General features: G+C 41.5%; 1 protein-coding gene and 1 long non-coding RNA gene across 3 annotated transcripts in view; both read right to left on the bottom strand.

Annotated features, from left to right (window-relative positions):
• ZNF366 (zinc finger protein 366) overlaps positions 1-23,915 on the bottom strand; it is a 269,574-nt gene that overhangs the window by 117,038 nt on the left and 128,621 nt on the right. The gene's annotated exons all lie outside the window — the stretch shown is intronic.
• LOC140695660 (uncharacterized) lies at positions 411-8,072 on the bottom strand. 2 transcript variants are annotated; one of them, XR_012071401.1, is made up of 4 exons: positions 7,992-8,072; positions 7,789-7,882; positions 1,494-1,670; positions 411-541 (listed from the first exon to the last, which is right to left on the bottom strand). It is a non-coding gene; the product is annotated as an uncharacterized lncRNA (long non-coding RNA). The 2 variants fall into 2 exon arrangements; XR_012071402.1 differs by having other exon boundaries at positions 1,494-1,629.

The following is a 23,915-nucleotide window of genomic DNA, read 5'->3' as shown; positions in this document are numbered from 1 at the left end:
GACCATCCTCTTGATAGCCCATGGGTAGAGTGAGTACTCATATTCACAATTTTCAGATGAGGAAATCCAGGCTCAAAGAATGAGTGTGACTTGCCCAAAGATACACAGAGTCAGGACTTAATCCAAGTTGCCAAGACTAGAGTTTCACCCACTTCTCCAGGCTGGCTGCCTTCACTGCTTTGCCTTCATTTCCATATCCCCCTTAGGCTTTATTTCTTAGCAAAGGAGATATAAGAGGGATAAAGAACACCAGTGATACTCAAAGCAAATAATATATGTAAAGACACTTTTGAAACTGTGAAGCTATGTAGATGCAGGAAAGCATTGCTATTAAGTGTGAGAATGGTTTATAACATTATCCTTCCCCATGTTACTAATAATTTTAATTCTCCATCTTCCCTGAGAATTGAACATTAAGGTAGGGCAAATGTGACTCAGGCTGGAAAGAGGAATGCTGAAATGGGAACATGATAAAGAAAAATTGCGGAGACCTTCTGGCAAGGAAATTGGAGAAGGAGCCCATCTCTCTAGGTGGCTTCTCCTGAAAGCAAAACAGATCACAAAACCAGGTTGTTGAAGAAATTTGAATCATTCATGAGAAGCTCTCAGAAATAGTTTTCTGTTATTAAGTTGTATGAGCTGTTTATATATTCTGGAAATTAAGCCCTTGTTAGTCTCATCATTTGCAAGTATTTTCTCCCATTCCGTAGGTTGTCTTTTTGTTTTGCTTATGGTTTCCTTTGCTGTGCAAAAGCTTATAAGTTTAATTAGGTCCCATTTGTTTATTTTTGCTTTTATTTCTATTGCCTGGGTCGACTGCCCTAGGAGAACATTGCTAAGATTTATGTCAGAAAATGTTTTGCCTATGTTTTCTTCTAAGAGGTTTACAATAACTGACTATACTACAATTTTAAAAATATAATAATAATAATGCAAAAACAAAGTTTTCCATGAAAGCAATTCTGATTTTTTAAAAGTGATCTATTTGGGGATACTACCACCCAGACAGGAAAAAGTATTGGTGAGGAAAAATATGAAAGTTTCAGGAAGAATTTATTTGCCCCATGAATGAACGATTCACTTAATTTGGGGTCATGTGAAAGAGAGAAAATCGCATTAATCCAAAGAAAAAAGCCTGAATCAGAGAATGTTTCTCACTTTCCGCCAGAATTCTCAGCCCACCAGAAAGGGAAACAATACAATCTTATTTAAGAATGTTATAAGTGAGAAAGTAGACCAATCATTATCTAGCTGCTGAGAGCCATCTATTGAAGGAAATGGGGCATGTTTAGCAGACTCAGACAGATGTGTTTGGGTGGTTATCTAAATGTGACCCCTAGTGTCCAACTCACAGAGGAAAATCTAAGTGATTTGATGGGCTGGAAACCATAGAACCATAAAATGTTAGAGCTGAAAAGCACTGGTGAGCATCCAATCCAGTTTCCTATTTTACAAATGAGTGGTTAAGGCCCAGCAGTGATTAAGTGACTTACCCAGAGTCACAGAGATAGTGGCAGAGCTGGAATAGAACCCAGGTCTCCTAAGCCCTCGTCCAGTACTATTCTCTATACTTTTGAGAATATTCTTCATAAAATGCAGCTGGCTTTATGATTTCATTACAGGATCTATCTATGGAAGATCATGAAAACGAAGTGTTTATTTCCTGTGGGCTGAAATATAAAGAGGATATTGACATTTCTTACTTGACCTGAAGCAGTGCTAATCAGTAACTGAATCTTAAATTGTTCTTGCTAAGAACTGTTAAAAAGATTTAAGCCCTTTTCCATATTTTCCCCATTACACACCACACATTTAAGTGACAGATTATGCCATTTTTCCTCAATTTAAGGTTTATAGTGATTTTCAAAGGAAAGAAATTACACCACGTAACGCAAACAATCAGTCAGGGCGGAAATCAGATGGACCAGGTCTCCTGAGATTCCCCACCATCGCCATTTGTATCAGCAGCTGTTATTTTCCATTTATTTCCTGTCCTTCTGCTCATAGCCCGCTGAGTGAAGCCAGAGGGCATTGTGCCCCCATGCACACTGGTTCTCCTAGAGACCCAGATGACCCAGCCCCCGCAGGGTGCTCATTGCCACCCAGGAGGACTGGGGTCATCCCTCTCAAGCCTCTTCGAACAGCTCTTCCCCATCCAGCGTCCTCCAGCTTCTATTCCCTTCATCCCCTCAGTCTACAGAATGATGCTGTCCCAACCTCACTAAAAAAATCAAGGCCACTCAACATGACCTAACAAAACTTCCCTTTTCATCAATCTAAAATGTCTCATTATCATCTATCCTTCTTCTAAGAAAAATGCCCCCTTTCTTTTCTATGCCTAGCCCTCTATCTATGCTTGTGAGTCCTTCCTGGGACATTGTTTCATTAGTTATCAAAGTTTGTCTTCAGTTTCATTTTCTCTTCTCTTCTCTCTGAATCCTCTCTTGCCTAGAAAAATGCCCAAATCTCCCTTAAATTTAGAACACCACCTTTTGGCCAACTCCTCTTAAACTAAACCCAGTCCCTACTTGACATTTTACATCCAAACTTGATCTACTCTCATCACTTCCTTAGCCTTCTGCAATCTCAGTTTTATTCCAATAGCCTCCTGAAGTCATTTTTCTAAAGCAATAGATTTAATCATTAGATCCAATGGCCTATTCTTAGTTTTTAGTTTTCCTTGACCTTGCCAGAGGGTTTTGTTTACTTAAGAAATATTTACTGAACATATATTTGGCAAGGCCCTAGGCTGAGCCCTGTGAGGAATAAAGATGAGTAAGGCCCTGCCAGGAACTTACGAGCTAGTAGAAGAAATAAATACAGAAAGGCACTGAGTGCTTTTTCCTTACAGTTCCAGCAATTTGGCTATAGAATTCAATGATTTTTTTTCACATTATTTTGTGTATATGTCTAATCACCCAAGTTAGAATTTAAGTTCCTTGAGGAAAGGGACCTTTTCTTCTGTCCCTGGTTGTGCCCTCTATAGAAGCTTGGCCCTGGTAAGTGTTTGTGGTAGCCAGCTTCTGTGACGGCCCCAAGGATCCTCGCCTTCTGGTAGTCATGTCCATGTGTAGTCTCTTCCCATATTGAATAGAGCTGACCTATGCCACCAAAAGGATATGAAGGAGATTATGGTTTGTGACTTTTGAGGCTTGGTCATGAAAGACATTATGGCTTTGCCTTGCTTTCTCTTGCAAGATCACTCGCTCTAGGAGAAGCCTGCTGCCATGACATGAGAGTACTTAAGCAGCCCTATGACGGAGGCCTCCTCCAGTAGCCAAGTGAGCTGTTCTTAGAAATGGATCCTCCAGCTGTAGCTAAGCCTTCTGATGCCTGTGCAGCCCTAGCTGACGTCTTGACTACAATATGAAGAGAGAACCTGAGCCAAACCTTGAGCTAGCCATTACCAAATTCCTAACCCACAGAAACTGTTTGCGGTAATACATGTTTTTTGTTTTTCGATGTTAAGTTTTTGAGTAATTGTTATAAAACAATAGATACTTAATTTAGATTTTAGTACCCAAAAGTGCAATAGTGCTGCTTTAGTAAAAAACTGAAACATGAGAATGACTTTGGAACTGGGAAGCAGGCAGAAGTTGCATGGACTTAGAAGAAACTTTTAGAGAAGCCTGAAGAGCCCTGAAGGTTCTGAGAGTAGAAGCTTGATAGCCTTTGAGGAGGCTGCAGGTGAGGCTTAAAGGAAAATAAGGAAAAATCTATTGGGAATTAGAGGAGAGGAAGAAAGCCGATCTTCTTATGAAGTGGCAAAGTGTTTAGCAACATAGTAGAAATTAGAAAATGCACTTGATGATTTGGCTGACCAAAGATTTCCAGTCAGAGTGTTGAAGATGCCACCTGTTTCTTCTTGCTGCTTATGGTAAAATTTAAGAGGCAAAAGATAAGCTAAAGGAAGGACTGACAAACACAAAGAACCCAGGAAGTGTTATATTTAAAGCTTGCCAGCTTGCCCTTCTAGCAAACTCTTTTGAGGGTACTATCAGAAAAAAAACATGGTCTAAAGATGATGCCAAGGAATTGACCATGAAATCCTTTATGATTCAGAAATACCCAAGGTTGTGCTTGGAGAACTATGAAGTCAACAGAGCTTCTAAGAAGCAAAAGGCTGTTGTCCCTCTGCAGTTTCAGAGAAGCTCAAGAAGAGAAAGACTTATCTTGAAACAATCTGTGGATGTTGCTTTTACCAAATGCAGTGAACATCAATAGGATTACAAACCCACAAAGTTTTGTCAGACCCACAGATTTTATTTTTGGAAATATGTCCGCTTGTATTGAAAGGGGCAGAGATAGTACAAAAGCAAAAGCAGCCTCTAGACTCACAAACTTCTACAGGAAGAAAACTCTGCAGCTGCACACACAGATTACCTTTGGTGGATAAGGAACTATGACACAGAGGGTGGAGCTAAGAGTCATTGAGAATCATTCTGGGAAGGAACAGCACTACCTAGTGAGGTCTCCTATGCACACTCTGTGACTGACTGAGGCCTCCAGCCAATTACCATGTGAGTGAGCAGTCTTAGAACTGGCTCCTTCAGCCTCAGTCTAGACTTCAGATGATTGCAGCCCCACTGATATCTTGTCTAAACCAGAATCACCAAGCTAAATTGCTCCTGAACTCTTGGCACTCAAACACTGTGTGAGATAATGCATACTTATTTTTTTGTTTCAGGTCACTAAGTTTTGGGGTACTATGTGATATAGTAGTAGATAACTAAAGCAGTGTTCAAAAAACATTTGTTGAGGAAATTAAAGAAATCACATCTCAAGAAGGAATATAACCGAATCCTCAGTGTGCCCCATAATTAAGTATAAAATCTCCTAAAATGTATACAACTAGGCCATTGGCAGGGGTGAAAAATGAGTCAATCCTATTCCTTCTGTATCGGCACCTCATACAAAGAGGAAGCAAGCAGAGGCATTATGATCCACTTCACCAGTTGACCACTGTTGTCCTGTTACTTAAATGCTCAAGGAGTGTCCAAAGTGTATGTGGAGGGGCATGACAAACAGATTGTGACCTAGGAGAGCATATTCTGTAGCAGTTAATGTTCATCATCCTCTCATTCTCCTTTCCTTCCTCCCTTTTAGGTCTGAATTTGTTGTCATTGCTTCATTTCCAGGATTATACAGAAGAACCCAAGTATGGTAGCTGAAAGTAATATAGCCAGGAAACCCTGCTTAGTCTTTATAACTTTAGAAGCATTCTTTGGAGCAGGAAGGGTTAAATACTAGATCCCAAGAGAACAAACACAGACGCATCATTCCAAGAAGCCAGTAAATTAGATACAATCCTGCTTCCCAAATGAGTCCTCTGAAACTGATGGAGAGTAATCTGCCGAGAAGCGAACTGTCACCAGATTGAGAGAGGGAAGGGCCCAATGAGAACAGTGCTCACACTGGGTCTATACTCGTGGGTCTGGCTGTGAGTTCTCCAGAGTTCATGTCATTGTCTGAAAATCCCTAATGTAAATTGTTACCCTGAAGAACAGAGTACTGTCACTGTTACTTTACTTCTACTAAACCTAACAGCACTGCTGAGGAATTATCCTCTGAGCTGAAAATTCCTAAAATTAGGCTGGTATCTTGACTGCAAACAACAAAAGTCCTGCTGAAAATAGCTTCAACAGATAGGAGTTCTTCTCTCAAGCGAGAAAGAGCCCAGAAGCAAGCAGTCCAGGCTCCTTTTGGCTTCCCTTGCTGCCTTCCTTCAAACATGGCTCCTGCATCTCCAGGCGGGCATCCTGGTCACCATCCAAGTAGGAAGAAAGGAACACAAGTCAGGATGGATGGGCCAGTCACATCTATTCCTTTTGAAAAGCTTCCCCAGAACCTGTATCCAGCAATTCCCATTAACATCTCAGCGGCTGAAGGAGTCTAAAAGGTGAAGTTTTAGTTTCCTTGCCTTGTCAATAGAGAGGAGAGTCGGGGGGAAGGGAGCTGTGAGTCGGCCACACCTAGGGTTATAAGAGATCTTGGGTAATTCCTGAATCTAGCCTTCTGCCTCGAACAAGATTATTTCCTAAACATAATTCTCTCCAATAGAGCATATATTGAATATTGAAATACAGAAAAGGATGTCTTGTCTCTCTTGCCCTTCACAGAAGAACAAAGCAAGAGCTCTCTTTTAGAAAACAGATGCCTTGGGAGTTACTTCACTGGGGGTCAAACCTGTCTTCTCAGCAGCAAAGGTGATTATTTTCCTTAATTATCATTGCTTCACATCTTGTTATGTGAGCTGTCGGCATCTTAATTTAGCTGATGACTTTCCACAGTCATTTTAGATTTATTTGGCACCTAATTTACTTAACATAGCTTTTGCTGTGAAAGTTAATCAGGGGTCCCAAAACTCTTAATAAGCTCAATATTTTACAGTGAACACTACCCCAAGTAATGCTTTATGAAAATGATGACAAGGCACAAGGTCTGTAGCTTCCAGAATCAAAGAGTTACAGACTAATGAATTAAGAAGGTCTTAAGCCTACACTTCACTACAGGGTTCATGTAGCAGATGCACAAATGAGCATTTGTCATGTAGCTGGTTCTTCAGAGAAAATTTCCATGAACCCAGCATCCGGGTGAAGAAGAATCTCTGTAGTCTTATACATAATGACTAAAGAACATACACCATTCAATAATTTTAAAAGTTTTGCCACCATTTCTTCAGCTATTTCTTTTGAGATGAGACTGTCCTGTTTTGTTTTCATGTCTCTACCAGTCCTGACTTTTAATATCAGTGGAAATCACTGAGGTAGACAAAAACGCCCTGATGAAGTATCTCTCTTCATATATCAGCTAGTGGTGAGTTCAGAATGCAGGGACCCATCCTCATGCAACTTATAGTCCAAGACTGACAATACCATGTAGAGGAACACAGGGCAATCATAAAACAGACACACCACTTAAAAATGCAAATAGCTGCCCCCGCCAACTGTGAGATTTTTGCATATACCTGCTCCTTTCACTAAAAATATTTAAACAGTGCCCTGCAAAAAAAATAGGAACTCAAGGAATATTTGCTGCATAAATGATTTTCATACTGATGGAGAGTAAAAAGGAAGGGAGGAAGGTTGAGAATAGGCAGAGTACCTGGCCTAGGCTAGGCAGGCAGTACATGCTTTCAGAAAGACTGGGGTTTTTCTCTTTCTCCCAGATAAAGAATTACAGAAAACTTGAGATTTAAAGGAGCAAGAGAGAACATTTGTCTTGGGGGAGCCAGTGAGAGGCCAGTGGGGGAGACCAATTCAAGCTTCTAGGCTCTAATCTGGAAGGCACAGAGGATGGAGGAGGATCTGAAAAACTGACGTGTGAACCTCAGGAGAAGCAGAGAGAGAAGCTGGGGAGTTGCGAGAAGCCAAAAGAAGGGAAACACTTCTGGACTCTAAGCCTCAGTTCCCTCATCCCTAAAATAAGAGTAAGAATAATTCTTGCTCTGCCTATTTCAAAGAGGTATTATGAGGATTAAATGAAATGGTGTGTGTAAAAGTGTTTTCAAAACTTGAAAACACTGTATTAGTACAAGAGATCCTTTTAAAGCTATTTTTGGCGCTGGAACAAGTGAGCAGGTGCCACCACGATGGTAAATGTGGCAGAGGCAAATCACAAAGGGATTATGGCCCAAGGTACTTTAAAGGGTCACAGTAGGAGTCTCAGATATCCTACATTTTTTAGGGCCCCAAACTTCCTGAAATGTTTTCACATAAAATGTGTTTATCACCAGCGAGACATTATGAGGAATAAGGAGCTTGAGATTCCAGAAGTTAATGGGCTTACCAGGCACACACAACTGGTTAACAGCAGGGTCAGAACTATGCTCAAGCTTCCTGGCTCATAGTCTGAAGTTCAGGCCACTCCAAGGAAAACCCTCCTGCATAAGATTTAAACCCATCAGTACCGGTTCCTTTTGTTTCAAGGTACAAGTTAATGAGCAAGAACAAGGAGAGATGATATCACTTCTCTACACTCTGATAACTCACCTAAGAACACTTTTCACAGGGAAAGGAATGGGCTCCATGTTTTATCTAAACAGGTTTTCTTTTTGCAAAGCCGAATCTACCTATTTTGAGGGAGGAAACTGGGTCCTTATGACCTCCCTGTGGAGTCCCCTGCATGGGGATTTGACAAGATGAGAGCATCATAATGAGCAGCCTGCCCGGGCTTCATAATGAAAGAACTAGACCTGCATTAGACTGTGGGGGGTTCTCTGCTTTGAGCTAGATTTCTTTATCTTGCAGCTGGGCAATACACTAATTTACACTTACAATATACTGATTTAGGTTTTTAGGCTAAAGAGTTTATCTTAATCAGTTCAGACTGCTATAATGAAAGTACCATAGACTGGGTGACTTAAACAACAAACATTTATTTCTCACAGTTCTAGAGACTGGGAAGTCTAAGATCAAGGCACCAACAACTCGTATCTGATGAGGACCTGCTTCCTGGCCTGTAGGTAGCTACCTTCTGTATCCTCACGTGGCTGAGAGAGGTCATCTCTCTCCCTTCTTCCTACAAGGACACTAATCTCTTTCATGAGGGCTCCACGCTTATGACCTAATTACTTCCCAAAGTCCCCACCTCCAAATACCAACACTCTGGGGATTAGTTTTCAACATATCAGTTGGGGAAGGGGCGGGGGCTGCTGGAACAAGCAGGCAGTTTGTAACACAGGTGTGAGTGGGTTTTCTACCTTACCTTGCCTATTTGACCTGACATTGACTTTGTCTGATTTATACCCCTCCAAGAAGTATAAGCAATGGCCCATTTTTAGTTTCAATTACAGAGACCATTTTCCTTCCTACTGAGATAAGAGTAGGATGAATATGCAATGAAATAAGTAATTTTGTGAAGTAAGCATTCAAACTAATGAAGGCTTATTGCCTGATAGAGGTGACCTCCCTCCTGCTTAATAGCATAAATAACTAGTGATACCAAGGCAGATCCACATTATAAACTCTTCATCAAGGAACTACACATGCATCATTTATATGTGTACACATATTTGTGAATTTCTGTGAACCTTAGAAGACCAACTTGGAAATATATTGCTTTTTGTCTACACCACACAATTAAGCACTTAATTATGCAGTAATTCTTTTCATGTTAGTTTTGAAAGCTCTTAGAAGTTGAAGATCATGTGGTCCTCCAAAGCCTAACATAATCTTAAGCACATAGATGTTCAATAAATATTTTAATTGGTTAATTTCAACAGATAAAATATTAATCCTTAAGTATTAACAAATAGCTGGAGAGGTAAGGAGAGTCCAGTTGATGAAGAGCTATAAATGCCACGTCAGAGAGGACGATAACATCTGAGATTAGGAAGATGACTCTGAAGGCCATGTGGAGGCTGGAGATAGAAAGAGAAAAAGGGTGGAGAGATAATGATAGCAGGGAGATCTTTTGGAAGCTGTTGAAATGGTCCAGGTGGGGAAATGGCTAAATAATGGCAATGCCAAGGGCCAAGGGAGAGACAAGACTGATGCAAGAGATATGTAATAAATACAATCAGTGGGACCTCTCTGGAGTGGAGGAGAAGGGGATCTACAACGACCTCTAGGTTTCAGGCTTGGATAGTTGTGTCATGATCCAAAATAGGAAATGCAGCAAGATGAAGAGGCTGGGAGTGGGAGGAGGTAAAGAATTTCATGTTGGACATTTTCAGTTTTGAGGAGTCTAGATAAAAGTATCTAGTTAGAATTAGAATTATAAATGTGTGGGCCAATCGCAAAGAGAAGAGGGAAGTTTGGAGTAGGGATTTGGACTTCGGGGTTGTGAGAGTATGGATGGTAGTTGAAGGCATAGATGTCATTGCGAATACCCAAGAATGGATATAGAGGGAGTGACTAGAGGAGGTTGTTAAATTGTTAAGATTTAAGGTAGGACCATGAAGGAACTTGAAAAAGAGCTACTAGAAGCATAAGAAGTCAATCAGGGTGACACCCTGAGGTCTTGTGGAGGTGGGAGCACGGGATGGGGACTGCAGTCAATAAAGCCAAAGGTTCAAGGCCTCAGAGATCAAAAAGCTGGTGAAAAGGAGATCTAAAGGATGACTGGTGATTAGGACTCAGAGAAAGCTAATGTAGTGTCCAGGATGTAGCCACAGGAGAAGCTTGTTCAAGTTGAATCCTGAAACCTCATTTCTGCAACATGACCCTGCACCAGAATCTCAACTTTCTCTCTTTCTTTTTTGTCATTCATACCTTCCTCCTCTCCCATAATCTCACAATTCAACCATAATCTAACTCAATCTTGCATGCAATCTCTCTATCAGTTCCTAACATAGGTTCTGTTGTTTGTTTTGAAACTGGGCTAATGGAGCAGTATTTGATGGAAAAAAATAATGAGGCTATTTGACCAAAAGATAAAATTGGTTTCTGCAGACCTAGCAGGAACTATAAGGTGCAGTCTTACTTTTTGGTTTTTTTGGTACATATTTTAAGTAGATGCCGTTTGCTGGTGAAAATTGCTGTGTGAGTGATTGTGAAGAAAGTTAAAAGGATATACCTCATGGAACCACAGCAATTTTATGCTGCCCATCAACATGTGGAGGACAGGATGCTGGTCACACCACATTTGCACAAGTCAGATTGTAGATATGGATGGAAACTTAAGCATGCATGCTAGGAGGAATGGATGTTTAGCTGGAAAAGAGGAAGCAGGAGGAACAAATAATTGACAAAGTACTTTAATATTGCTGCAGTTAAAATAAAATAATGACTGATATTTATGGAGCCCATATCAGGCACTAAGCTCTACATAAGCTTTACGTGTATTATCTTGTTTACTATCTACAACACCCCTAAGTGATAAATAATAACACATATATCACTTACTAAGTGCTTTACAACAACCCCATGAGTTAGGTACTGTTATTAAACCTGTCTTGCAGATCAGGAGACGAAGGTATGGAGAGGTTAAGGAAACCCATTCTAAGTCAAGCTAGTAATGGTGGAGCCTGAATTGGAACAATGTAGTTGGAAATCAGAGTCCAGCTCTTATGCACAAAGCTGTACAGTATATTAGCTGTACAGTGTATCAGCTATATAGACGAGGGAGACAATACACAGAAACCAGGAGCCACTAAACCACAATCTCAGAGCTAACAGTGATAAAGCTGGAATTTGAAGCCGTTGGAAACAAATGAGCAATTAGGACACAAATTGTGGTTCAATATTTAAAAAACAAACAAACAAAAAACTTGTCTAACTACCAAAGCAACATAGTGAGATGGGCAGCACAGAGGAGTTCTGAATCCCCTGTGCTCAGAAACATTCAGGAAAAGAGGTAGTAATATAATGGTATCTTCTATTTACATCCACGTTATCATTTCCAAGGTGCTTTACAGGGAGACTTCTTCTCTTGGTTTTGGATTTGATGGCCTTGAGGGTTCTTCTCCATGAAGCATGATTATCTTGACCTGTCCACTACTAATCACTGTCACTGACATTTGAGCTGGTTTCAAAAGGTCTCAAATGGTTTTTGAAAATTGTGCAGCATTTGCTGAACCATTAAGCTGTATTTGTGCATATGTGCTCCTTATTCATTCATCTGCTCATCCAATTAATGGTTATTGAAAATTTATGAAGTGCCAGGCACTGTCTAGATGATAAGAATGTAGCAGGAAGAAAGTACAGTCTTGGCAGCCACCGCCGTCCACAGCCCACTCTGGGTCTAGTCATCCTGGAAGTCACTTGCAGACAGGTCCCATCCAGGCCAGGGGCTTCCAGCCTCTCTGTGCATCAGGGTGTTCTTTGGCCCTGGCATTCTTGGCCCATGCACAGGAGCATCCCTCAGCCCATGAGGGGAGGAAGTTAGTGGGTAAATACCCCAGCTTCCTTGCACTTTGGTGGGACAATGTGAGGTATACTCTTTGCAGACTATCCAAGGCCCCCCAACAGAACTGAGCCCCAGTTCTAGAACCCATAGCAAGCATGTTGTCAATGCTCCTCCTATTGTCTCTCCTCCGTTCCCTGTCTCACATCCTTACTTGCTCACTGTGCTTCTTAGGATCATTTTCTAAATAAAGTACTTACACCCAAATCCTTGTTTCAGGAACTGCTTTTGGGGAACTTGTCATCCAGAAACGTTTGATCTAGTGGTTATGGCACATGTATTATTATTGAGGCTGCATATTCATCTGAGTACCCACACTGAGAAAATCAGAGGTGCCTTCCTTAGGAAGGACAAATGCATCATGTGTCTGTCCCTTTCAGTGCCTTTAGATCAGAATTTAACATAGAACAAAGACACCCAGGGACACTTGCAGGGCAAAGCCAGGCCAGAGTACCATGCTGAGAAGTGAAGCTCTGGCTTGTGGAGAAGGCATTTCTAAGTGTTCTGCAGGCACCAGCATCCATCACCTGTACAAGAGGAAAGAGGGAAGAGTACAGGAGAAAAAGGAGAGGTCATGTGGAGTGTCGTATAAAGGCCTGGTTTTAACCACTGATTGTCTTCAGTGGGGAGCACACACCCTGACTCGGCCAGACACTTTGCCCCCAGACACAGGATCACTCATGCAGCAGCTCTGATTGTCAGATGCTGGTATACCACTCTATCCCCTGAGAAACTTGAGAAATCTGGGACGTCGTGTTCCCAAAAGAGCAGCATCAAGAGGAAAGGGAAATAACGTCTGACAGGCAGCCTAATGTCCCCTTGTACCAATGTCGCTGAAACACAGATTTAAGCAGATTAAGATCACAACCACAGTCTTCTCTAAGGCCTACCAGTGTCCTCTTGTCAGATATGATTTGTGCCAAGGGGATCACAGGATAAGCTTTAGGGTCTGCTCCCCATTGAATTTCAGTTACGCTTAAGTGTGTCTAGCAAACTGTTGGGAAAGCTTCAAGACCAGTCCATATCAAGCTGATTTGCATAAGGGCTTTTCCTGTTATTCAGAGGAAGATTTGAGCTCTGCTCTCTGGGGGAAAGAAAGCAAACATGAAGTGTCTGTCCCCCACCAGGCCCCCAGGGATGGGTCATTTAAGCCCTGTGGAGAGGACTTCAGGAAGAGGCAGAAGGAGCTGTGGTCTTGAAGCCCTTGATCGCTGGTGGAAGCCAAGCAGAGCTGCTTCAGGCCCCCATATTAGCAGCAGGACAGAGCACAGGAAGGATGATCCTCTCCATTTCCCCCTGGACAGCAGGAAGGTGAGGCTGAAGAAAATGTAGGGCCATGAAGTCATCTTTTGGGATTACGTTTAGGGGCCCCATGGTAAAGGAAGCCAGCAGCCATGCCCACTTTGCTCGCTGACCCGTGCTGCAGCAGCCAGGCACCCTTATGTGGATGAGGGCTATAGACCACCATGAGGGGAGCACCTATAAAATACCCCCAGGGATCCCAGAAATCACTGGCAGACGTTTTTGATTGAGTAGAGAAAGAATTTGGCCTCTTTTACATGGAGATAGGAGTTAGGAGTTAAATTTGCAATGTTCCAAATCAAAGATTGGGAAAACTGACCAAAACTTATATTGGCACATCGTAGGAAGGCTGACCCAGCCAAGTGCTGCTCAACAGTTCTTAGGAAACCATAGGCAGCTCCACATGGTCTTCACGGGTCCCAAGCTGCAGTCAGATCCAGCCTGAGGAGAGCTTGATGCCTCTGGGGTAGACAGTGAATTTGTAGCCAGTGAACCTAAAGGTTTCCAAAGGCCAGTCATTCAAAATCTGACTTTAAAGATTTCTACCTCATTTGGGGGGTTTTAAACTATTATTATAAACTTGTTCAAATTTTGCACCTGTATTGTTAGCTATCCTATGCATAGGTGCAAAAGCAAGCATCTCTCACTCTGAATTTGAGTTGACAGCCTTAGCAGATAAAATACAGGACGTCCAGGTAAATTTGAATTTCAGATATATAATAAATCATTTTAGTATAAAAATTAGTATGCAACGTTTGGGACATATGTATACTAAAACTTATTTATTATTTATGAAAAGTTTAAGTTCTACTGTGTTTTATCTGGCAACGTTACTCTGAAAAGATCTTTCCCTGGAAAGCAGAGTAGCAAAACATCTGGAATTAAGGAAAAGTTCTGTGGTTCTTTTTCCTACTGGGTAAAACTGAAATGGCCAATTGATTTGTCTTTCTTAAAATGTATTGCTCATTTACTTCCCAAAAGAACTGAAATGGCATAAAATAAAAAGCACAATCAATCCATTAAAATAGAAGTAGAAATTCAAAAGATATAGAAAAGGATGAGGAAGTTTGAATTCTAAAAGCCATGTGGTTGTGGCTTTTCAGACAAACAAAGCTTTGTTTCTGAACTGCTTGGCAGCCCCAAGCTAAAAGAAAACATTATCTGATACAAGGACGCAGGTGATTAGGCTTTTGTCTGGCCCTAATTCTTAGAGGATTTTATCACATGGGTTATTATACATAAAACAGTGTGCTAGCCAGTAAGGTCCAAAGGGAGGGCAGCTTATAGGGCTCCCACACCTGGAACACCTGGCCTGAGGCTCAGCTTGGCCTCACATCATCACTTCAGCTCTTTTACCTCATTTATTCATCTATAATGTGACATGCCCCACTAAACACATTACAAATAGAAGCTATTATTACCAGAGCTAGGACTAAGGAAATCAACGCTGGCAATAATAATAGAACGTTCTGTGAGGCATTTTGTAAAACACCCATAAACACTCCTCAAGTGACTGTTATTGCATTAACCCTTGATTTTAAAAGACTAGGACACAACATTAAAATATAATTCAGCAAAGGCCTTTTTGGCAAGTCAGGTCATAGAACCAAAGTCATCCTGGCTGACCACCTGCCTCTTAAACTTCCCAGACTAGGTGAAGCTCGGGGCCGGGTGTGGGTGCTGTGGCCTTACAGGGCACAAGTATACCAAGTTTTTCCTTTACAATTGCTAATCATCTCTGCAGCCTGGGACCTGAGAATAAGTTGTCCTGAGCTAAAAGCAAGCCACAAGCACATAGGAGTGCCCATCCAAACCCAAGGCAGGGCTGCAGGCTGTACTTCTCTCAAGGAATTAACACTGGTTGGCCAGGCTGATAAGAGAAGGAAAGACATGTGTCTGTGGATACCACTGGACTTGCAGACAAGCTATGGAACGCAAATGCTTAGTCACTGACAAATGGCTGCCAAGAGCGGATGGAATATCAGTGTCACTACCATGGGGTTCCTTCTGTGTCAGCCACATTGGTCTGGTGCCCTCCTCTCTTTCAGAGGGAAGGGCCAGGCGGCTGTCATCTTGCTCACAGAATTCCAAGAGAAAATATGCTTCATTTCAGAAATAATAATAATAATAATAATATTAATATATAATAATATATTATTATTATATTATTATTATAGTAACAGTAATCATTACATGCTCTGCTGTTTTATATGTCTGCCTTCATTAAACCCTTGTAAAAAAGTTGTATTATTACTTCCATTTTACTGTGAGCAAATAGGTTGAAAATGATCCTTTCTACCAGGTGAGTAGGGGAAAAAAGACCCCGGGGACTCTGGAAAAAGACTATTCATTTTCTGTTCTTACTTGCAAGGTTGGTTTACTTTAACTAGGAGAAGACCAATTCAAATGTGTCTGAGTATCTACTGTGGGAACAGCTTTCAACTAATCACACAAGGAATGCACAGACGGCTGCTGTCCACACACGCTTTCAACCTAGTCTGGTCTACAAATTAACCAAGGTGGAATATACATGCCCTTGGAAAGGTATGGCCTTGGCTCACACTACATCCCTTCTGATCAACAGCCTTTGTGGTAGTGAACTTGAGTATCAAAGGCAGCCAGAGGTGCCTGATAGGAGAGCTTGCTTTGTACCTGACTGCTTCCCCTCAGAAAGGGAGGGTTTAGGGGCCCAGCAGAACTCTTAGGGCCTCAGATAATTTGGTCCAGCTGGCAGGCCATTTTGCTGGCACCTTTGAATTAGGTTCCTGATTCTTCTAGATACATGCAGGCCCTTTAAACTTGGGGGGTTCAGAATGACCTCATCTCACTGGAGACACTGGCTTACCTTATTTTTCCATCAAAAGTAGTTACCATCACCCCTTGGGCAGAGAACAGAGGAGAAGGTATGAGGGTGGGCCCTGCAACTCATTCTGAAAATGGGCAACACTGGTCAGTGAGGGTGAGAATGGTTGGCCAGAGGTAGAGGGTAGGGTGACGCTTCTCCCTTGATGGAGGGTGACCCTTAGCCAGACGTCAGAGGCAAGGATCGCCACCATGAGCCACCAGGTAGAAAGACCGGTAGGCCCTCTAAGGGACCACAGAGCCCCACTGCTGGGATTCGGGGCAGCCTGAGGCTTCTCAAAGGGTGCCCCTCTGGTTCTCCCTGCTTTCTGAGCCAGTGGCTTGCCCTATGGAGCACTCCTCCTTTGCTTTGTGTACTTCTTGCATTTTTAAACAGCAGTTTCTCAGAACAGATGCTTCTTTCCTCTTTCCCAGTGGCCTTTCTGCACAAATAGCATATTGCCTACTTCTGTAATCTTAATCGAGGGAAGGAGAGAAACATGCTAATCATGTTATTTTTCTCTTCTGCCTGCAGTTGGCTATGTGAGCCAAGGGCCCTCTCTCCTCCTCAGCCTCTTCCCATGCTAACACTCCAAACAGGAGATTTTCTTTGGTACATCTCACCAAGCCTGCTTCCCCTTTGGCCACAGGGGTTCTTTTTCCACAGATACCTTGTTGTTGTTGATGTTGTTTTTTTTCTAGATCTCTGCTTCCTTTGACCTCCTCAGGTTGCCATGCAGTCATGGGTAATGTCTTGATTTTGACTTCCCATGTACGTTAAAGATCTAAGACCAGGTTGAAATCTGTGGAGGCCATCAGCATCAAAATCATGCTTGTGTCTCCTTCTCTCAGAGCTGCCACATCACACAGCTCCACAGGGCATCATTCACACAGGGCTGTGTATCGATCTGATAATCATACAATGTGATGCACAGGTGTTGTATAAGACAAACACAATGCTAACCCATAAAACAAACCTAATGAAGTGCAAGAAAATTCTGGGGCTTTTTCTCATAATGACTACTTATGTTCTGAAACATCACATATAGATTTGCCTCCAATATTCTTTGTTTGGTGCCATAAAATCATGAGTTGCCCAACTGCTGAGTACTCCAGCACTGAGCAAACCCACTGGAAGGCTCTTCATGGCTCCCTGCTTTGGCAGGTGCTCATGTACCAGAGAACTAGATTGGGCATATTTAATCCTGAGAAACAAAAAAGTAAGATGAGCATTAAGATGTGTCTTCTAGAAGAATCACCATAGAACAGTATCTGAAAAAGTCTACAATCAAAACAGGCTGTATTCAAACTTTTCCATCAGCCTTGCAGAGTTGTAAAATGATGTCATACATAACGGTCATGGGGATTATTTGCCTCTTATGTACATAATTTGCCCCAGGCCTAGCTTTGAGGGCTGCACTAAGGCACAGTGGCCTACTAGGTCTCTTCCCTAGTAGAAAAGTAGAAAGGTGGGCTACCGCAGCGGTCCTATGTTAGAGTGCAGGTGTGTCAGTTAGCGCCTGAAAACACCAAGGAAACAGAAACCACCCAAGTACCTAAAGCAGAGATGACTTAATGCAGGCAGTAAATGACAAAGGTTCTTGTTTGGGGTCCCCGGGAGACCCAGAGACAAGGATCCTAGTGCAGGCAGTTTCATGGGGAGGTGATCCCAGGAAATACAAGTAGAGAAGTAGTGGGATGGGCAAGGGAAAGAAACCAGTCTAAAGGGTCTATTACTAAGCATATTCCCAGTGTGGAAAGAGAGCCCAATCCCAGGGAACCCTGGGAACTTTGTGGCCCCACCCCCAGGGGAAGGAAGCTGAGGTATTTCTTTATCAACACTCCTTCTGAGTTGTGGCTACTTCTGGGTACATTCATTCTCCAGCTTGCACTAAACACAGGCTGAGCATGCTCCAATGGCCAGACCTAGACTTGGCCAGTGAATCTCAGGTGTTCCATTAAGCAGCCTTGGCTTGTAAAAGTGAATACCAGAGGATAAGGGTAGGGTACCCCAGTGTCTGCTACAGCGGGTGATGGAAGGGCTGAGAAGCCAAAGAAAAGACAGTGAGGCCACCCAGAAATGAGCAGTTGCATAAAGTATCTACTACTTCTAGGCTAGAAAGACAACAGTGGGAAGCCAGGTTCCTGAATCCAGAAGTTGGGACCAAAGGCAATAAATGGAACCAAGAAGAAATGGATGGTCCTGCAGGAGCAGAACAATGGAGAAGTAGCAGGCACTGCCAGAGACACTGTCCAAGGCAGAAGTAGAGAGCAAATATCATGGCATCTCCCTCCCGCCCTCCCTCCCTTCAATCTCTCACCAGAGACCAAACCTAACTGGGAGTCAGTAAACAGAAGAGTTGGAAAGTAGAACCTGCAAGGATTGGTGCCCACCCCCTCATCCCCCTTCCCTGACTTCTCAAGCCCCCAACCCCCACCTGTGCTACACAGCAAAGCAGGGGAAGAGCAAGGAAAAGATATGAATGTAAACTAGCCTAGGATGGCACTGGGGGACCCAGTTTCCCCCACCACCTCCTCTGCACATGCACCTCTACATATTAGGATGAAGAGGAGTTCCAGATAAGGATGTATCAGTCCCCACGGAGATATAGGGACCACAGACTCCTTGGAACCTGTGTGATCAGGCCTCTGTCCTAAGAGAATAATAAGGTGGTAACACAAGTGTTCACTAACTTCATGATCCATTCAGGCTGACCCCCAGATCCCTACTAGTGGGGCAAAGGATCATGGAGAGGTGTGGGATCTAGTGGAGGGAGTCTTAATTTTCACTGTAGGGGTGTGGTGGGTGGGGCTCAACAGTGCTGGGGAGCAATACAAAGACTGCTGTGGTGAAGCTGCAATGTTCTTAAAAGTCCATTCATGGTTTAGCTGCATTTTCTAAATTATATTATGCTAAATAAATATGATATTTGAGTACTATATACTCTTCTGGAAGATTCAAAATGTGTGCTAGCATATTACAGACTCTGAGAAGTCCTACATTTCTCAAAACTTCCTTGAATGCCACCCCTCTCCATTTTTCTCAATGTAGAGTGCCTTTTACAATCACAAGAGGGAAATAGTCCAAAGCACAAAGTTTAAGAAACACTAAGCTAAAGAATCTGCTCTTAGAAGAGTGCTGAAATCTCTAGGAGAGTATATTTATAAAGTTTCTGGTGGGGTCTTAAACTGAAAAAAGTATCATAATGACCACTGGTGTGCTGAAGCCAGCTTGCACTAGCTCATGAGAACCTACGTTAAATTTCCTGGAATTTTAAGAGCTGGTTGATAAACACAGCCATTATTAAAAAATAAAATCATATGAACATAATTAAATATGTTTTATTAAAAACAGAGGTGATAAATATTTAAAACTCATTATTGTGTAATTATTTTACTGTTATCTGAGCTCTCTGGGTGATTTATGTCTATTGGCCCAGCAGAGTGAAAGGGAGAGCTACTGCGCTTCTCCCCGCATTCTGTGTTCAGTGCTGTCACTTTGGTAGCTTGAAATCAGTCATGATGGGAGTACTTGCACTAAGGAAATCAGAAAATGCTGTAACTCAGGGCTTGATGTATCGTTTGTCTAGACTTACAAAAAAGATAGAGAAAATGTTAATAATGTAGATTAAACTTAAAAGCTGTCATTCTATAGACATTGTTCTGCGAAGAACACACACAAAAATTGAGGAAATTTTCTTCCAGTATTCAAAAACTATAACCCAATTCAGCAAAGAAATTGCTAACATTTTTGATAAATAAGTGAAATTCTGACATGACTAGTGCCAAAGCTGAAAGGGGTTTCAGTTTAATGGATGTAATCTGTACAGGGGTAAGAAATAGTCTAACAACAGATTACACATCAGAGAAATGATGATAAATTGATTGGGGAAAAAAGTAAGAAGATTGGGATGCAACTCCATTTGTTAAATCATGGTTCAATTGCAACCATAGCTTGGCTGCAGATAGAAGAGTTCAGCAAAAATTGATTAAAACATTCTATGAGCATCAATTGGCTATATGGAATTTACAGTAAAGAGTATTATATATTTTATTATTATTTGTAAATTGTGTGCTATGCATCCTTTAAATCAGTAAAATTTACAATAAATTTACATGTGTACATATTGGATATTTTCTTTTTCCCTAGAGAGCTGGTTGTTAAACATTTACTAGCACACAATGGATGAAGTGCATTCATTTAAAGGTGATTCTTCCCCTCAAGTTATATCATATTAATACCCTGAAGATGTCATCTGATACAAATATCTCTACATGTAGGAAAGTATTATCTCTCATCCAAAGAATCATACTCCAGTATCTCTTTCACTTCAATTCGCTGGGTATTTGTTGAGCATCTATCATGTGCTAGGGAGGTTTCAGTAAATTATAGGGTCTTAGAGCTTAAGAAATCTATGAGACATTTGAGTTTAACTTTCTCATTTTTTAAGTTGAGATAAAACTCATATAACATAAGATTTACAATTTTAACCATTTTAAAGCATACTACAATTCAGTAGGTTTTTTAAAAAGTATATTCACAGTGTTGTGCATGACTAGAATCTAGTTCTAGAACATTTTTATCATCTCCAAAAGAAACTCTGTACCAACTAAGCAGTCACTCCCCATTTCTCCCTTCCCCTAGCACCTGTCCAACACTTATCTACTTTCTCTCTCTATGAATTTGCCTGCTTGTAGACATTTCATGTCAATGAAATACTCCAACATATGACCTTTGTCTCTGGTTTCTTTCACTAGCATGTTTTCAAGTTCACCCATGTTGTGGCCTGTATCCTTTTTATCCACTTTATTCCTCTTTACAGCTGAATGTTTCTGTGGTGTGGATATACCACATTTAAAAATTCATTTTTATTCTTTCATCAGTTTATGGACATTGAGTTTTTTCCACTTTTTTGGTTACTATGAAGAATGTTGCTATGAGCATTCATGTACAAGTTTTGTTTGAACATGTTTTCAGTTCTCTTAGGTATGGAATTGCTGGGGTACATGGTAACTCCATGTTTAATTTTCTGAGGAATACCAGACTATTTTCCACAGTGGGATGTACCATTTTACATTCCTACCAGCCATGTATGAGGGAAACACCTCAATTTTAAAATGAGGATTCTGCTGCCCAGGAAGATTAAGTGACTTGCACAGAGTCATGAGAAAACTAGAACTACAATCATGCCACCCCTTTACACTCAAAGGCCAATGCAAGATGCTCTTTCTGAAATGCAAATGAAAATTACAATGAGGAATCACCTCACACTGGGTAGAATAGCCAACATTAAAAAGTCCATAAACAATAAATACTGGGGAAGGTGTGGAGAAAAGAGAACCCCCTTACACTGCTGGTAGCAATGTAATTTGGTGCAACTCAATGGAAAACGGTATAGAGATGCTTTAAAAAACTGAAAATAGACTTACCATATGATCCATCAATCTCACTCTTGGGCATATATCAAGAGAAAACTCCAATTCAAAAAGATACACACACCCCAATGTTCATAGCAGCACTGTATATAATTGCCAAGACATGGAAGCAACCTAAACGTCCATCAACAGGTGATTGGATAAAGAAGATACATAGATGTGTGTGTGTGTATACACACACACAGAGTGGAATATATATATATATATATATATATATATATATATATATATATATATCTCAAATGGAATATTACTCAGGCATAAAAAAGAATAAAATAATGCCATTTGCAGCAACATGGATGGACATGGAGATTATCATACTAAGTGAAGTAAGCCAGAAAGAGAAAGAAAAATACCATATGATAATCACTTTGTATGTGGAATCTTAAAAAAATGACACAAATGAACTTATTTACAAAATAGAAACAGACTCACAGACATAGCAGACAAACTTATGGTTACCAGGGAGGAAAGGGGGTGGGGAGGGATAAAATGAGAGTTCAAGATTTGCAGATACTAACTACTATATATAAAATAAACAACAAGGTGCTACAGTATAACATAGGGAACTATATTCAATACCCTGTAATAACCCATAATGAAAAAGAATATGTATATGTGTGTGTGTGTGTGTGACTGAATCACTAAGCTGTACACCAGAAACTAACACAACACTGTGTATCAACTATACTTCAATAAAAACAAACAAACAAATAAGATGCTTTCTCTATGGTATAATTTAGGGCAGTAGTAGTCATTGCAGAAAAAAATTTCAATATTGTTGGAAACAAAAAGGATGAGTTTCCAGATAACCTGAGTTAACCAGACAGTTAAATTAATCAGAACCCCTACCTTGTTTACCCCTTACCCACTGCCACGCTTCACCCCCATTGACCTACCTTTTCAAGGTTCTGCTCTGCTAGAGCCAACTCTCCAGTAACAATCTGGCCTCAGCATAAACACTCAGAACAGTAAAATCACTGTTTTTACTCACATTTAAGGTAATTTCCTAAGAGAAAAGCCTTGACTTTTTACTATGCCTTTAGTCCTTGTTCTGTCATTCTCTTCCCAGGCTTGGACAATAGCAGATTCTCAGGTCTCACTGCTTCCTGTTTCTCCCCTGCTGACACCTATATCCTACCTGCCCCCAGACAATGACCCAAACAAGGACTAGTCACATGGTTCTCCTGTTGTAAATAACACTGAGCATTTCTCAGGGTTCAAACCCTTCTCAACTAAAGCTCTTCTTTCCTTCCCAGTTAATATCTGTACCCCCTCACTCACTAGCACTCAAGCTAGGCTAAAAAAACTGAGATCTCCCAACATGTCCAGCATCTTCATGCTTTCAAGATTTTTCCAGATCATAGTTAATCCAAAAAACAAGACTGAGAGCCTTCTATGTGCCAGACCAGGTATGGGCTACTCTTCATAATTAACACATTTCCTGCCTTCAAAGATTAAACTCACAGAGTTTCCGTCGTAGGTGAAGCTCCCATTAAACAAATTATAACAGTAGAATCTGATAAATAAAATAATAGATTTGCAAAGTGCAAAAGTAGAGTAAAGTGGAAGATTATCTAGGAGTAGTACATAAAAGGCTTCACAGAAGATGTAATAAAGGCTTGGAAGGATGAAGAGGAGCTCACCAAGTAAACATGGAGGAAAAGCAGAAGGAAACAGCCCCTGAAAAAAGAGTGTCAAAAACATTAAGACGTGGGAGGGAGTTCATGGGCAGATCTGGAGAGCTGGGCAGAAGGAGACAGACTGGAGAATGGCAGGAGTTGGCCCCAGGAAGGTCTGCGTGTGCCAGACAAATGGCTTATGTGTCAATTAAGGAGTTTGCACTTTGCTTTATGCAGAGAACGGATAGTTGGTGTTTAGCTATTAACTCAGGGGTCAGTTTAGGAAATGGATTTGAGGGCCCCCAAAGAGTGGAGGTAAGAAGATTCTTACCACAGTCCAAGTGAGTGATGAAGGCCTGGTTTAAGGCAGTGGGAGAGCTACCACCCCCTTTTCACCTGACAAGCCCACAGAGGAATGAACCACTGCTTCTTCTGTTATCTGGACTTTGTACAGACCTCTACCACAGCACCCCACTTGTGGAAGTTTTCTTTAATACATCAGTCTTCTACCCACCTCCAGACACAGTTCTGGGAAGGCAGCGGCCAGGATACCTAGTATCCTCAGCATTCAGTACCCTTTCACTTCCTACAGTGCTTCTCAAACTTTCATTAGGATGCAGATTTGGGTTAGTAGGTCTTGGGTGGAGGTGAAAATATGCATTTCTAGCAAGCTCTCTGTTGCATGCCAGCAAGGGCTTAGCACATAGACTTGCTGACCGAACAAGAACTGCTCCTGGAACCTAGGCTTACAGAGCACGCCCCTCCTCTGCTTCCTGGTCCTTGAAAAAGGACTTCACATCACATACAGTTGTGTCCTCAGTCAAGGGGAGAAACATTCTGGTAAAAAATCTCTTTGACTAGATCCCT

The sequence above is a fragment of the Vicugna pacos genome, chromosome 3 (genome assembly GCF_048564905.1).
Source record: "Vicugna pacos chromosome 3, VicPac4, whole genome shotgun sequence".
Lineage (NCBI taxonomy): Eukaryota > Metazoa > Chordata > Mammalia > Artiodactyla > Camelidae > Vicugna > Vicugna pacos.
The sequence above is the reverse complement of the archived record's forward strand: the minus strand, read 5'-3'. Positions and strand labels throughout refer to the sequence as shown.